The 13393-nt window shown below is 39.3% G+C and overlaps 1 protein-coding gene and 1 long non-coding RNA gene across 4 annotated transcripts in view; one reads left to right on the top strand and one right to left on the bottom strand.

Annotated features, from left to right (window-relative positions):
- The window catches only part of PTPRN2 (protein tyrosine phosphatase receptor type N2), a 1143575-nt gene that overhangs the window by 369251 nt on the left and 760931 nt on the right, over positions 1 to 13393 (top strand). The window lies entirely within an intron of this gene.
- LOC142046303 (uncharacterized) lies at positions 5548 to 13051 on the bottom strand. Its single transcript, XR_012655179.1, has 2 exons — positions 12868 to 13051; positions 5548 to 6127 (listed from the first exon to the last, which is right to left on the bottom strand). It is a non-coding gene; the product is annotated as an uncharacterized LOC142046303 (long non-coding RNA).

The following is a 13393-nucleotide window of genomic DNA, read 5'->3' as shown; positions in this document are numbered from 1 at the left end:
TACCTGCGTCTGACGAAGTGGATATTCACCCACGAAAGCTCACGCTCCTAAACGTCTGTTAGTCTATAAGGTGCCACAGGATTCTCTGCTGCTTTTGACATATTCCTGTCCATTTAGACTGTGACATTGCACTACTTCTAATAATATTTTATTTAGCACTTTTCATCTTGAAGGATAGTGGAGAAATTCACACGTTTTAAACAGCACATATAGCATTGTTGAGATACTTCCAAGTCTGGGATGGAGGGGACATTTTAGATGCACTCTTATGAAAAGGGAAGTGGTCTCTTTAATGACCAGGGACAGCAGATCTATGAACGAAAAGACTCTTAAATAGAGTTTCATACAAGTTACTGTATATCTACCTGACATGATGAGTTGACTCTATATGAGTTTGAACTTGTGGTTCTAGGCAGGAAAGGAAAGTACCCCAAACCACTCTGCCAATGTCCTATGTGGTAGTTTGTCCACATTCTAAAGGACTTTGTGAAAGAAAATGAGTATGTCACATATGAGCTTTTAGAACAGGTTCCCACTGAAAAGTTCAGGAGAAAATTGACAACTTGTGAATTTTAATAGTGAAAATCCCATAGAGCAGCCTTATCACCTTTGCCATGGATTCTGTCTGTGTGATATCTTGATATTACCTTTCTAACACTAAAAATGTGTAATCGTGTTTAGGTAAAGAACATGAAAAGTGCTTTCTAATGTCACTGTATTGACAATCTTTCATTTTAACAGCTGAATTGCCTTCATATGTGTTAGGTTAGAAAGGTTCTCTAAATAATGCTGAGGTTGAGGTTTGTAGAAAAGACATTTCTGTCAGGTCACTGCTGCTTTAATTAGACGTTGTTGCCTTCAACACTTCTCTCCAGTAGTTGTACTTTTCAAATAGCAGGTTTCACCAGTGACACTGGAACATGGTTTGCAGTTTGAATGCTAGAAAAAAAAATAGACATTATTCTAATTAGGATTTTCCATGCACTGTTCGTAACTAGAAAGCTTGCAGTATAAAGCAAAGCAGAAATTTAACATGCCTAATTATGTAATACACGTTTTAACATACTTTTTCAAAGAAGAATTAGTGGTATTTTGCTAGTAAATTAGCTAACTGCTTGGTGGCATAAGTCTGTAAGTTTTAAACTCTAAATCCTGGGAAAATGTAATTTCAAGCCATCTCAGAGTGGATGGCTGTTTAATGGTGAATTTAGGTCCCATAATTTCTTACTCAGGTTCTCTGGGCCAGATGTGAAGTAGTGGAAGTAGCACATCCAGCCACTATATGTGTGTTTGCAGGGGGGCTGGGAGGAGGTGGGGGGAGAGGTTTTTACGAGCTTAAACCCTTTCTAGTTGACTCAGGAGTGGTGTTGATGTTACCAGAGTAGCAGTGGGAAGGCTGGTAGAATGGAACTACTTGATGGAGGGCCTGCACTGATAAAAACCTTGATTCTATAACTAAATAGAATTAATCAGCAGAGATGTTTAAAGCAAAAAAAGGAGGGATGGAGATGAAGAAAATGCTTCATGGAGGGCTGAATGTTTTAGGGGTTGATATGATTTCAAGCCTTTCATCTTGCTGATAGTGCAGGTTATCAAAAGTCAGTTGAATTGTAATGTGGTTTGGTCTACGTGAAGTAAATTAGGGTCTTAGTTTAGTTTCTATTGAACATAGACATTTCACTTTGTCCTTCATCACATCTGTTTGTTGCATTCTCCTGTTTCTGATTTCTCACTTGGATTATAAGCTTTATTGTGCTAGGACACTCTTTGAATTATGTAAACTGCATAGGACAGTGGGTTCTGATCTCTGACTGGGGCCTCCAGGTGTTACCATAGTAATAATACAAAACACACCCTTATAACTGGTGCCGCTCAGTCTCAGTAGAAAGGAGAAGGGTTGAACAGGCTTGGTGACTAAAATGAGATGCTCCCTTGATAGAAATGCGTTCGTGAGGTACTGTACGGAAGCATATAATGCCATTTCCTGTGCTCTTGATTTGCCTTGTATCTGTCACTAATGTACACTATTGTACATCCCCTCTGATTTGTTCATTTCTCTAATATAAACCATCTCAGTAGTTTCAATCTCTCCTTATAAGTAGGCTTGGCAGAATTCAATGTTTTTATCATTTCAGCGGATAATATTGAGGTTTATTTTTATGCATTTGTTTCTATTTTTATCAATTTAAACTTTTATAGTTGCATAAAATTATGAGTTTTAAACATTACCTCCCAATTTGCAGAGATTTACTTTTTCTCAGTTGCAGAAATTACTGGGGTGGAGGAGGCAGAGGAGGAAATAGATAACAGTGGGGATCAGACAATAATTATTTAATGACTTTAGACACAGTTTCAAAAAGTTGAAATTTTATAATCATTAAAACAGAAATTGTCAACATCATATGTCAAAATATATAAAGTAAATATCCTTAAGTTAAACTCTAATAGGTTCTCAAGCAGCATTTTTCTTACTTTGCCTGTCTGTAAATTTCAGTTATTATCAATGGCAATTTACTTTTCATTGTTTTTTATTTATATGGTGGTGAAATAAACGTTTACTGACATTTACTGAAAAAAATCTAATTCTTCCAAGCCCGCTTACTGAAGTGAGTTGTTCCACGCCTTTAGTCACTCTGATTGCCGGACCCTGAACCTCTTCTTTTTCTGCTTTCTAAACTAAAGTGATCAGAACTGACACAGTATTTAAGGTGAGGGTAGCCCATAGACATTAGAATATTTTTAGTATTATTTTGATCCCATTTCTTATACATTCAAGCCTTTTGTTTGCTTTACTGACCACGGCCACAGACTAGGCAGCAATTTTCATTGAGTTGTTTTGTTTTGTTTTTTCCAGAGTGACTACAGTTTATTTAGGACCCAGCAATGTGTATGCATAGTTTAAATTATTTCTTTGAATGTGCATTACCTTGCATTTGTCAACAGATAATTCCATCTGTTGCCATGCTGCCCATTCATCTAATTCTCTGAGGACCCTCTGAGGTTCTTCACAGTGTTGTCTAATCTTGTTTAACCTAAATAAATTTACTCCATCTGCATACAGTCATCCTCTTTTCTAGATCATGGGCATATAAATCAAGACTAACCCTGTATATATAGGGAGTTATAAATCTGTATATATATCTGGGAGGGTTTGCAAGACCTTTGGAGGATAGGATTAAAATTCAAAATGATCTTGACAAACTGGAGTCTGAAGAAAATAGGATGAAATTCAATAAGGACAAATGCAAAGTACTCCATTTAGGAAGGAACAATCAGTTCCACACATACAAAATGGGAAATGACTGCTTAGGAAGGAGTACTGCAGAAAGGGATCTAGGGGTCATAGTGGACCATAAGCTAAATGTGAGTCAACAATGTTACACTGTTGCAAAACAAAAAGCGAACAGCATTCTGGGATGTATTAGCAGGAGTGTTGTGAGCAAGATACGAGAAGTAATTCTTTCACTCTACTCTACGCTGATTAGGCCTCAGCTAGAGTATTGTGTCCAGTTCTGGGCGCCACGTTTCAGGAAGGATGTGGACAAATTGGGGAAAGTCCAGAAAAGAGCAACAAAAATGATTAAAGGTCTAGAAAACATGACTTATGAGGGAAGATTGAAAACATTGGGTTTGTTTAGTCTGGAGAACAGAAGACTGAGAGGGGACATGATAACAGTTTTTAAGTATATAAAAGGTTGTTACAAAGAGGAGGAAGAAAAAATTATTTTCCTTAACCTCTGAGGATAGGACAAGAAGCAACGGGCTTAAGTTGTACCAAGGATGGTTTAGGTTGGACATTAGGAAAAACTTCCTAACTCTCAGGGTGGTTAAGCACTGGAAGAAATTGCCCAGGGAAGTTGTGGAGTCTCTATCACTGGATATTTTTAAGAGCAGGTTAGACAAACACCTGTCAAGGATGGTCTAGATAATACTTAGTCCTGCCGTGAGTGCAGGGGTCTGGACTAGATGACCTCTCGAGGTCCCTTCCAGTCCTATGATTCTATATCAATGTACAAGCAGCATGAGAGGAAAATTCTGTGTACACTGTTTGCAACTCAAGTTAAATAGCAACTTATTATTTTACAATCATCGGCAGTAATGTTAGTACTCTGTCATTGGGGGACACAGGAAAAGAAAACGATGTCAGTGGAAATAGTTGATGTGGGCAGGTAACAGCCTGGCTGAACTGTTTTGTATGGGTGTTTATGAACAGGTTTGGTTGATTATGTCTTTGATTTAAGAAAAGGTTTTAATTTCCACAGTCTGGAATAACTGTCTGATCAAATGATCACATATAGTCCAAATAAATTAGTAGGTATTAAATATGTGACAGCCCTGCCTGCTTATGAGAGATGCAGGGCAAACTTCTCCCTTTCTGTCTGCATGTTGCTCTTTACTGCCTTCTGTGTATTTCTCTGCACATTGAACTCTCATTAAAATTGATGTCAAGGGGAGCTTCACAACCAGTGTGATTACAGACCATGCAGGAGAGATTCACAGTACGGCTGGGAGAGGAGAATTTTATCTCCCTACTCATAAAAGGTTCTTTCTCACTCCATGAAGATATGCTTTGAGAAATAGAATAAGTTTGACACTGTATTTACCATCCTTGTCTACGATGAACAGAATTATTTTATAGACAGACACATTGTTCTCTCATGTATTAATTTTTTTAAATACATTTCACTTCTGCTGACAAGCCATTAAAATTCAGCATTTAAATGTCACACTTTGGCATGTAATTTGCTGTCATGAAAACAGCTCTGGATTTATTTCCTGGCAGGACTCTCCTGAAGTATTGAACAATATGTCAAAAGCATAAAGTGCCATAATTTCTTAAAGGGGAAGAGAGAAAAAAATCCTAAAACAGTATGAAGCAGAGGACTAAAATATGAAATTGGCTGCAATGATTGTTAGAGATGTAGAGCTGAGACAGCGTTGGAAAAAGTAATGTTGTTGGTAGGAAAAAGAGAATATATTTGTTCTGAGCTGGAGGGGTTTGGTGAGGTTCTTTGAATACGATTTATCAAAATATATTGAAGAGATTAATAATCTATGTTGGCTTTTGTGAGTATGTGGACAGGAGACTTCCAAGAAAACTGAGGCGGCTGTAGAAAGGGTTGTGGTGCCACTGTTTCCTTTGAGTTAGATATTTTCTCCTCTGTGTCAAATTAAACCAATAATCTAGCACAGTTCTAGGAAGGACTGTGCCGCTGCAGGTGCAGTCGTTTTTGTTAGGCAGAAGGCTCTGATCACATGTGGCCTTTAATGAACCAAGGGTAAGAGTAATTTTAGTGGCTGGGACAAATTTAATTTTGGGTCATTTTCATTCTGCCTACCTAAATTCCCCCTAAGTTTTTATAGATATGATATTCTTCATTTCTTGTCCTTAACTATTGTACAGCTTTACTGTGCACTGTTAAGACAAGCACTGCATTGCACCCCAGAGGCAGCAGCAGTTCAGGCATGGGTGAAATGAATTTTGTTTGTTTTTAAAGTGCTTTGAGATGGAATTTGTTGATAACAATAAAAAAAAAACCCAAACAATTTTATTTTTAAAATATATTTTTAGTTATTTGTATATTACTAATTAGTTTACAATATTTTGAAGTACATTATTGTACCTTGTCTTCCAATCCTTATTGCTCAGTATCCATAGATATTGCTTTATTGCTTCCACTGTTTCATCACTACAGTATATGTAACGTGAAGTCAAACAGCATATTTGTTATTTCAAAATATTTTCTCTGCTAATTATTTATCCTGATATACAGTAACGCATTTAATAACAGAAAAGATAATCACATTCTTGGATAAATGTTAGATTGTCTTTTGGGCTTGGATAAACTTTGTGCTTCTCCTCCAGGTGGTTCTTCATATTTCCCCTTTCTCCATTTTCTGTTTTTACTGGCTGCTGTAGCAGCATGTGTAGATTTCATGTGGCATTGTGACAGATTTTCAACACCCAGGGGAGTGCCTTGAAATGTTTCTAGCAACAGCATTCTCTTCCTGTCAGGTTACTCTCTCTCTCTTTCCAACAGCCCTTGTAGAAATTCTGCTAAAATATATGTGCATCTGGTGTCAAGAATATCAAATGCAGGCAGGATGGGCAGGCTTTCAAAATGACCTGTCATTGCAAAAGGAAAGTGGCGGGTACCATTATGCTACTATGAAAGAAACAATAAGGGAAGGAATCTTTCAGTGTGTAGCTGAAAATTCAGTCAAAAAGGGAACATCTAAGCAGACTGGGCCCAAAGTTTGCCTTCCTGTAAAATTTGTATAATTTAATTGTGAATCCTTTGGTTTCTAAAAAAATTGCCAAGTGTGTTGACACTACAGTATAGCTGCTATAGAAAACTTTCAGAAATATTTTGTTTTTAAAGTCCCTCCCCTCTTCGTTGCAAAAGGCTGCACAGGCACCATGCCTATCAGGATGAAACCTAAAGATTCAGCACCAAAAACACATGTCTCATCACTTCAGCTCGTTTAGTTCTAAGTAGCAAGTAGTTATAATAGCAGAGATAGCCACTACAGGCCTTTTCCCTGGGCTGTGCTGACATCATGGATGTTGTTGCTACAAATTAAGCAAAACTTGTGTTCCCCAAGAGCCAAGACCAGTTTTTGCTACATGGAAACAAGACACACATATTAAGTGGAAGAAATATGAATTGGTTTCTGAAGTGTGGGGGGGAAAGAGGGTAAAATAAGAAAAATAAAATATACTTGGCATTGAGCAGCGTTTTGATTTGTCTTTTCACTGCTGATGAAGAGGGGCCTAGAAATTCACCTGGCCCATCTGTGTATTTCCTTCTGACTGGGCCCTTCCCTTGCTGGATGACAACCACAAGGTCAGAGAGAGACCTATGGAGAGATTGGTGCTGGGAGGAGTCAGTCTAGTGCAATGGTTCCCAAACTTGTTCTGCTGCTTGTGAAGGGAAAGCCTCTGGTGAGCCAGGCCGGTTTGTTTACCTGCTGCGTCTGCAGATTCGGCCGATCATGGTTCCCAGTGGCTGCGGTTCACTGCTCCAGACCAATGGGAGCTGCTGGAAGTGGTGGCCATTACGTCCCTCGGCCCGCGCTGCTTCCAGCAGCCTGGAGCTGCAAGCTGCAATCGGCCGAACCTGCGGATGCAGCAGGTAAACAAACCGGCCCGGCCTGCCGGGGTCTTTCCCTGCACAAGTGATGGAACAAGTTGGGGAACCACTGGTCTAGTGCCCTCTGCTGCTGCTTGCCCTGAACTGGAAGTACAAAAACCTGCAATTTAAAAAACAAAAGAATGTTCAGACAACTCTGCAACAGTTCCCCAGCTTCCTGGTAAGCCTAGGGCAGTGTTCCAACCTGTCTCCTACACTCTCTCCCAGTAGTGGTCATGTAATTAAATACACAATTCTCAGTGCAAACATATACTTTAAAATTCTTTTTTAGAAGTCTCTCAAAAATAACTGTCATTGTCCCTGAAGTTGTGTATGCTGCTTATGTTGCTTAATGATAGCTGCCATTTCACTACTTCCCAGCAGGAGTTAGGGATGTGTGAATTGAACAGACACATATCATTGCTGGGACTGCGCTGGAAAGTTTAGTGATATATGGCCTACATAACTGCTGATTTTGCAGTGGGACATAAAAAATAATCTTATTTCTCCCAGTTTCTGTCTGCTCTTTTGCTGCTGTCTCTCTCCCATCTTTTCTAAATCACTTTTTTATTATCACTTCATTATCTTTATTAATGATGCTTCTAAATCCTAATCACAACTAGCTCCCAAATAGCAGCCTTAGTTCAAGTGCCTTGGCTAATTCCTGATTAACAGACCCTCTAATTCTGTGTTTTGGGATACGAAACTGTAATTTTAAAGTAAACTGTCAAAATAACCGAGATTGTTTTCACTCCTAGATAGGACAGCTTACTTTAGACTATCTTTTAAAGGTCTTTTCTTTCCTTTTTGGCATGACAATGCTGAACTCCACTTGTCTTAGTTGATATCAGATTTACAAGACGGTAGCTTCCTGGTTCTTTTTTTATTTATTATATTTAGTTCAACTTTCCTTTTTTTAGTGATTTACTGATCCTCATGATTACACATGTAGCTATTAGAATTGGCCAGAGTTTATCCCCCTGTGACTATGGAACTCACCCATAAATTATTTAACAATCCAATTAAATGCATCTCTGTTCAGAGGGCCAGCTCAAAATAGGACTTAAAAGAGACATAAGTGATAAATAGGCCTTTTGTTATCCCTCTTCACTGGGGTGAATTTCACTCTATGTAATTCAGATCTGGGAAGAATTACATTGGAGCAAATAATATTGAATTTTTTAAATGTGAAGAAAGGCAACTGTTCACACTGATGGGTGTTTTCTCCCCCAAGTCTCCAAGGAATACAATGTTATTACTAGATAACTGATCCAACTATTCCCATCATTCACAGCAGCACTAAAGTACACACCAGGGAGAGAGTTGATCAGACGTATATCCCTTTTACTCTTTGCAGAATGCTCTGCATCCCAGCATACAACCTCTTTCTGCTCATTTACATGGCATAGACTGATAGCTAGGGCTATCTGAAAGCTGTAAATGAGCTTTTTGCCTCACTAATAGTTTTTACTAGCCATAGAATGTGTTCCCAGGCCTAAAGCTGTTTACTGCATCCATCATCAATGCTATTAAATGAGAGTTCATCTAATTTGCCTTAAGGGACACTAGTGAACTTTATCAAGGTCCTTATACAATGAATGCATGTACACATAATTTCTTCACACACCTTTATGAATACATTGTTTTTAAATTGCAGTGTAAGAAAACCAACTGGCTTCACAAAAAATAATAAACCAATACTTCTATTAAATGTAAAACATCACATTTCTGCAATGTTTAAATTGCACAAATAAGCAAATGGTGTGGAAATAAGCAAATAAATGGTGAGGAAATTCCAATGTAAAAGTTACACGTGCAGTCTTGACTCTGACCTCGTGTGTATATATTACTATGCAGTCTCTAATTACAGGATCACATACTATATCACAAATAATATAACAGTCTGCATTTTTTTCTTAGACCATTAATTACACAGGTTAATGACCATAAGAGCCTGGCATTTAGGGAAGGTACATCTGGACAAACTGGCTGAGGAGGAATGTGCAGCAAAATTACATTGTCTGTACAGTCTGGCTTGGAACATATGTTCAGCCATATTAAGTATGCATTAAGGGTTTGATCCTACAGGGTGTTCAGGAACTCCTAGAGATGCTGAGCATTCTAACCTTTTATCAGTGGGAGCTGAGGGTGCTAACTTCCTTCACAAATTTCTTATACCACTTTGCAGAATTGTACCTAAATGCCTTAAATGGAGTTCAAAGCAGAGCATGTGGGGTACCCAGGTGCTGAGTCAAAGACTCTTAGGAGTACATTTACACGAGGATAAACCCTGGCTGGCCCAGTTCAGCTGACTCAGGCTTGCGGGACTTGGGCTCTTAGGCTGAAAAATTGCTGTATAGCATTCAGGTTTGGGCTAGAGTCTAAGGTGTGGGACCCTGCAAGGGTGGGAGGTCCAAGAGTTTGGGCTCCACCCTGAGCAGAACATCTACATAGCTCTTTTTAACCTTGCAGCCAAAGCCCTGCAAGGCCAGACCAGCTGCAGCTGTGTTGTGGGGTTTTTATCCCTGTGTAGAAATTCCAAATGAGGCCAAGAGTTTAGTGGGATTAAGAAACAAGGATTAGATATTTATATGACTAATGAGAACATATACAGTTATGTAAGAGAGGCTAGAAATGTATAAGGGCTTATGCTCCAAGTCACAAGACAACCATTAGTGACCTGTGGTTAGGATTATACTTCTCCCATGGTCAGATTATTACATAATTGTCTTTATGAAATTTTTTGCACCGTCTTCTGAATATCTGGTATTGAACTGTTGGAGGCAGGATACTAAACTAGATAGGCCTACTGATCTGATCCAACAAAACTAGTCCTGTTACTGGGTTGCTTCAGAGTTGCTTTTCAGCAGTAGCAATGGCTCAGAAAACTGTTGAAATGCTGTTGAAAAAATGTATCTGTTCTTCCATGGATATTGCAACAAGACAAATTTATCTAAGCAACCTTTGTGGCATGTGCCAAGGCCCTTCACATCTAGTAAGCATATCCTTTGTTAGAAGCACATGTTACAAACCTAGCAAAAACCATGTATTATGCATACTCAAAGCCAGAATTATCAAATGTTGATAACCTAGTCAAATCCAATTGCTTCCAGAGAAAGAGAGTGCCAATTTTCAACTTTCAAATCTATGTGGTTTCAGCTGTAATATGTTTAAAAAAAAAACCCCAAACATCGCTAGTATATATTTCAGAAAAAAAGGGTTTTATCTCCATTTGACATGAACTTAAAAATGGCTAATCAATGTAAATATTTTTAAAGAAGTAAAATAAAAACTCCTTTGGGCAAAGCCCAAGCCTGGATGGAAAATATCATTCCAAAAGATGAAAATTTTGGAAAGGCATTACCAAGTGAAAACAGAGGGTTAGAATAGATACATAGCTCGCAGTGCTTGCTGCTATTCCTGCTGTAATTTTCTTTTAATTGAAGTAGACTTTTGTGTGCTTAGATATAGGGGAGGGGAGGGAAGAAAAGCGGAGGGACAGGGACATAAGTGTCTGACAGTGATTTGAGGCTCATTGATCCATTCTGTAAAATTGAGCCAACTTGTCACTAAAAGTATTTTTTCCTTCTAAGCGTATTGTGCTATTGCCACATTGTGAACACCCTGTGCATTTGCATTATGATTCAAAGGGAAGGCTGTTATGATCTCATGAATATATCTAGCTGTCTGCCTAAATTCTGAGTAATGTGTCAAAATGTGCCACTTCTTGAACTTGAAATAAATAAATCAAGGCATACCACGATGGCAGTACCTGAAGCGGAATGAATTGCAAGACAACAGATCCAGTTGATAGCTACTGTTTAGCAACGATTTTATCTATTTAGGGGCAATGGTAGGTGTTATATTTGTCTGAATTTTTTTGTCAGATAGTGGCATAAAGTCTCACTGCTCTGCTTGCAGATCTGTTGTAACAATTCCTTCAAATGTGGGTGAGAAGTGACACTTCAGGTGTGTTAAATTGCCTTGAGATAAAATAGTGCTCCAAAAAAAAAAAAATGGAGCAGAAGGAACTGCTTATTTCTGAGACGGAACCCCTGTGTGAGGGAGTGTTAAACTCTAAATGTTATTAGTATTGAACAAGGCATTTTGTCTGGAAAATAGGCAAAACAGGTATTGTATAGTTTGGGGGAGTCACCAGAAAGAGTGATCCTACTGCAGTGTAAACAAGGGTGATATGATAGTGGTTCCTTGGTCTCATGGTAAATTTACTGCTGGATGACAAGCTTTTTAATAACCCCATCGCAGATGATATTCTGGTTGAGCTTTTGCTGATAGTTGCCTAGTCAGAGTCACCAATAGTTAAACATAAACTCATGCTATAAACCAGGAACTTGCTATGCATTGCCCTTACCTGTCAGAGTCTTCAGTTACTAGCGGGAACATCCTCCAGTAACAGTATCTTCTGTCTTGTGTGTGGCTTTGTTTGTGTGCAAAAGTCATAAACAAACATGGACAGGATTTTCAACCTCTCTGCAATTTAATGTTTGTTGTGTCATCTTCCAACAATGAATCAAAGTCCACGGATTCCATGTTGGAACAATACTGATTTCAAAGGGTTGATGGCAGATTCTAGGATGTTGAGACTGATCCTACTGAGGAATCAACAGCCATCACTCATTAATCAACATTGTTCTGCATTGATTTGATATGAGGATTAACATTTTATTGAAAGTCAATTAAGAGGACAGATAAGATTAAAATCTTAAATGAATTACTATTAAAAGTATCCATGGCAGGGTTATACCTGTCTTTCTAAAGTATATTCATGGGGCAAGAGCCATAACTTTGCATATGAATGAGTTAAAGTGAACTTCTTAGGTGTTACAGGAAAAGTTTTGCATCAGTGTAATGGTTACTATAAATATTAATTAAGAAGATTAATACTAGAGACCTCATTGTGCTAAACATTATCCAAACTCAGTCAATGAATCTGTCAGAAATAGAACCCAAATCTCCTGAATCCTAATCTAGAGCCCTGTCCAGTGAACCACATTAGCTCTCCTGAGACAGTAAACACAATAGTCCTAGTGCTTGAACCTCAAGAATGTGCTGAGTTCTTTGACAAACAGCCTAGTAATTGTCATGTTTTTGCTGTTTTCTGTGAGGTGAAGGTGCCATCAAATATGGGACTTTCCTTTATTTCCAAATTAAATGTTTGTCATGAAGATCAAGTTCACATCAAATAGTGTTTTTAAGGAAAATGGAAAGCTCTCACCATCCCATCACCTCTTGTTGTACACTGTGTTGGCCGCTTCATCAAAATGGAAAGAGAGGTTAAAAACTCTAGTGGAATCAGAAAGAGAATTCCTCACTTCTGAGCTTGTGTAATGGGGTGTCCAACCCATACTCACCCTGAAGGGGTCAATGGATGTCAGATGTGCCAATTAACCTATTAGGCTGAATGCTGAGAGGACAGCCCTAATTAGGGGAATCTCACCTGTTAGGGAACTGACAAGGCTTCTGTAAAGGGAGGGAGCTAGTCTGCAGTCTCTCTCTGCGAGAGGGGAGGTATATTTGGGGACCATAGAGACCAGTAACCAGGATTGCTCCCTGGGAGGAGGAGCTGAGAGGCCAGCAAACCCAAGGAAGGGAGGGGTGCCCAGGGTGGGAAGCAGCCCAAGGAGTAAGCAGCAAGGTTGGTGAGGCTGTGTGTTGTATGGGGTCCCTAGGCTGCAATCCGGAGAACAGGGTGGGCCCAGGTTCTCCTACTCACCACTGTGGAAGTGACACTGGAAGACTGCCTGGGTCACTGTCGGACTGACAGAGACTTTGAAGGATCATACCCCAGAAGGGGGGAACGCTGAATGACCTGGCTTAAGGGCCTAGCCACAAAGAGGACGCTGTGGTTCCTGGAGTGAGAGACGGGCTGGAGACTGGAGAGCGATATAGAGTGATGATGTACAACGTGGGAAGGGGTGTTGACCTCATGAGCTAATCCCCAGAGGGCCAGCAGGAGGGGCCAGCCTAACGATGAGTCGACCAGTCCCTATCACACCCTGGAATAAGGGGAATTGTGGATATGGAAGATGAAACTTATCTGTAATGTACCATCTTAATGAAGAGAACACATTCACTCTTTGCAGTCAGAACTGTGCTGCCTCAGAATCAACTGTTGAGTAAGAATGGAAATATGCTGATTTCCATTGCTGTAAAGCTCACTATCTACCTGGGTAAATGAGACTGCTCTGCACTGTCAGCGGACAGGTGACACGCCTGGGCCTAAGTTTGAATAGAAGTTA

This window comes from Chelonoidis abingdonii, chromosome 2 (genome assembly GCF_003597395.2).
Source record: "Chelonoidis abingdonii isolate Lonesome George chromosome 2, CheloAbing_2.0, whole genome shotgun sequence".
Lineage (NCBI taxonomy): Eukaryota > Metazoa > Chordata > Testudines > Testudinidae > Chelonoidis > Chelonoidis abingdonii.
The sequence above is the reverse complement of the archived record's forward strand: the minus strand, read 5'-3'. Positions and strand labels throughout refer to the sequence as shown.